Here is a 3,986-nt window from a genome sequence, read left to right on the forward strand (position 1 = left end):
TCTACTGACTTCGGCTTTTCTTTGTTCTTCTTTCTCTAGGTGCTTTAGGTGTAGGGTTAAATTGTTTATTTGAGATTTTTCTTATTGAGGTGAGATTGAATTGCTATAAACGTCCCTCTTAGGACTGCTTTTGCTGCATCTCATAGGTTTTGGGTTGTCGTGTTTTCATTGTCATTTGTTTCTAGGTATTTTTTGATTTCCTCTTTGATTTCTTCAGTGACTTCTTGGTTGTTTAGTAGCATATTGTTTAGCTTCCATGTGTTTTTATTTTTTACAGTTTTTTCCTCTAACTGATATCTAGTCTCATAGTGCTGTGGTTAGAAAAGATGCTTGTTGCATTTTCAGTTTTCTTAAATTTTCCAATGCTTGATTTGTGACCCAAGATTTGATGTATCCTGGAGAATGTTCCATGTGCACTTGAGAAGAAAGTGTATTCTGTTGTTTTTGGATGGCATGTCCTATAGATATCAGTTAAATCTGTCTGGTCTATTGTGTCATTTAAAGCTTGTGTTTCCTTATTTATTCATCTCTGTTTGTTCACTCTTTAGTTCTTCTGGGTCCTTGTTAAACGTTTCTTGTATTTTCCCTATTCTATTTCCAAGATTTTAGATAATCTTTACTATCATTACTCTGAATTCTTTTTCAGGTAGTTTGCCTATTTCCTCTTCATTTACTTGGTCCTGTGGGGTTTTATCTTGTTTCTCTGCCTTCAAGTTATTTCTCTGTCTTCTCATTTTGTCTAATTTACAGTATTTGAGGTTTCCTTTCCCTAAGCTGCAGGGTTGTAGTTCCTCTTGCTTCTGCTCTCTGCCCCTCCTGGTGAGGTTGGTGCCGTGGCTTGTGTAGGCTTCCTGATGGGAGGGACTGGTGCCTCCATTCTGGTGGATGGAGCTGAGTCTTTTCCCTCTGATGAGCAGGGACGTGTCAGGTTGTGTGTTTTCGGTTGTCTGTGAGGTTAGTATGACTGTAGGTAGTCTGTGTGCTGATGTGTGGGTTTGTGTTCCTGTCTTGTTTGTTGTTTGGTGTCAGGCATCCGGTGCTGGGAGCTGCTGCAGTTGGGTGGAGCCAGGTCTGGATTCAGTTAGAGGCTTCCGTGAGAGCTCTTGGTGATTAATCTTCCCTGGGCCTAGGAATTCTCTAGTGGTCCAGCTTCCTGGACTTGGTGCTCCCAGCCCCAAGCCTCAGGCCAGACTTCCAGTGCAGGAACCAAGACCCCACAAGTCGCTCATCCCAGCAGTAAAGGGGATTAAAAAAAAAACAACACTAACAAAACCCCAGACAAATGGTAAAAAGTAAAATCAAACAAACAAAAACAGAAACAAGGAAACATGCACACACAAAACAGAAACAAAAACAGAAGCAAATAAAACAAAAAGCAAGAGAACAAGCAAACAAAAGAACCCAAGAATGAAATCAAACAATTAAAAAGAAAACTGACAAAAACATAAAACCAAAAAACAAAACCAAAGCAGAGTGCCAACTGCAGAATGAAGCAAAGAAAGAAAAGAAACCGACAAAAATGATTTTAAAAAAAAGAAAAAGAAAAAGGGGAAAGATGACAGAAGAACTGAAAAGCAACGTAGAAATAGAAATGTAAAAAAGTAAAATAGAAAATATATTAAAGAAAAAAAAAGACAAACAAAACCCCAGAGAAATGCTAAAAACAAAATCAAACAAATACAGAAACAAGGGAATACACACACACACACAAAAGAACCAAAAACAGAACCACATAAAACAAAAAGCAAGAAAACAACTAGTCAAATAGAAGAACTCAAAAATGAAATCAAAGAATTACAATCAAACTAACAAAAACACAAAACCTAAAAACAAAACCCAAAGCAGTGTGCCAACTGAAGAATAAAGCAAGGAAACAGAACTAACTGATAAAAATGATTTTAAAAATAGTAATAAAATAAAATAAAAAGGGGGAAAAAACAGGACAACAGAAAAGCAAAGTAGAAATGGAAATATATTTTGAAAAGAGAGAGACATATATTAAAGAAAAAGAGGAAGAAAAAAATAAGGGGAAAAACACAGAACAACAGAAATGCAAAGTAAAAATAGAAATGTGTGAAAAAATAAAAATAAAAAATAAAAATATGTTATAAAACATGGAGATCCCAAAAGACTAAATAAAAAAACCTAAACAACAACAAACAAACAAAAAAAGAAAGAAAAAGAAACCAAAAAAAAATTCTAGAACCAACAACAGAATGAATCAAAACATAATAAAATTAATACTAATAATTATGTTTCCCTGGGATCTCTGCTGTGAGGGTCCTTGCACACACTGTGAGCCACAGCCCACCTCCGCCTGCCCAAGAGCCCCTGCTCTGCCTCTGGGCTGGTCTCTGGACCTGCTGTGGGCCCTGTGGGGACCCCCTCAGACTCTGATCTGGCCCATTTCCCGCGTGTGCTGGCCCCAAAGTCCAAAGCTGCCAGAGCTAGGCCGTTTTCATTTGTGGGAACACTCATTGTCTACTCAGATGTTCCATAGATGCAGGGTCTTCCTAGCTGATTGTGTGGATTTAATCTGCAGCTTGTACAGCTGATGGAAAGATTTTTGATCTTATTCCTTAGTCACCATGTCCCTGGGGTTCAGCTTTGGTTTTATCCCCACCTCTGCATGTGGTCCGCCCACAGGAGTCTGGTCCTGAGACTGCCTTGGAGCTCTTGGGTCTGCCCCTGTGAGGACCGGGTGCAGAGGTGGTATGATTGCTTGGATCATGGGAGCCCCAGCAGCGCCAAATGCACAGGGAAGCCAGTGGCCATGGATGCAAGAGATATGGCCCTAGTGAGGGACTTTTCTTGTGCCCAGCATAAGGCACATGAGGGCCAGCCCTGGCTGGGGTTTTTCTGGCACCTGGCAGCAGGTGTGCGAGGGCCAGCCCTGAGATGGCTTTTTTTTTTTAAATTGCCCTGCAGCCAGCACATGAGGGCCAGCTCTGAGCGGGCTTCTTTTATTATTGTTGGCCGGCGACGACATGTGGGAGAGAGAGGTTACAATAGTGGATTCTTCCCCTGCGTGTGACTCAGCAATAGCGCCCTGCTTCCATGGCAGTCCAGTCTTCCTCCATAGGCAAATCCCTGCAGATTTCCTCCCTCCTGTCCCCTTAGTCCGTCTCCCCACAACCAATAGCAGTTCTCACTCTGGGCCTGTTCTCTAATCCCCATGCACGAGCTCCCAGCCCCCTTCCACACCTGTGAACACACATCCCAGTCTGGGGCTTGTAGGGCCGCAGTACGGACCATCTGTGTATTTCTCATTCTGTCCCCTCTGACACAGATTGGCCGCTTCACCCTCTTCCTACAGCCTCAAATGCTTCCCTTCTGTCCCAATCGAGTTCCCTGTCGGAGAGGGGTTTCCCTGCATTCGGGAATCTCTCCTCTGCTTCAGCTCCCCCTCCCTGGGGTGCAGGTCCCATCCCACTTCCTCTCCTCCTCCTTCTTCCTTCTTTTTTTCCATCCTACCCAGTTATGCAGGGATCTTTATAGTCCTTTTCAGTGTCCAAGGTCTTTTGCTAGTTTTCAGCTGGTGTTCTGTGAGAATTGTTGCATCTATAGATGTATTCCTGATGCATCCATGGAGAGAGATGAATTCCATGTACACCTACTCCTCTGCCATCTTGAATCTCCCCTCCATGTCTGTTTTACTCACCACTGTGAGCTAGGTGTTTACCTAACTCAGTGCTTGGTACGTGGTTGAAGTGAAAAAAAAATTGCCTAATAAATTAGTACTTTTCACACATGATTTAAGTGTATAAAATTCTAGATTATTTTTTAAACAAGAAACTGGATATTTTGTTTAACATGCCTCTATTTCTTACTCATTTATCCTCTGATTTAATAGTCAAGAACTCAGTTTGACACTGCTTCATTGCTTCATTGACTAGAAATGAAAAATACATAAAAACTATCAATTTACTGATCTCTCCTTAGGACCAGCATTTTCTGATGAAATGAAAAACTACTCATAGGCAGGT

Source organism: Balaenoptera acutorostrata, chromosome 5 (assembly GCF_949987535.1).
Source record: "Balaenoptera acutorostrata chromosome 5, mBalAcu1.1, whole genome shotgun sequence".
NCBI lineage: Eukaryota > Metazoa > Chordata > Mammalia > Artiodactyla > Balaenopteridae > Balaenoptera > Balaenoptera acutorostrata.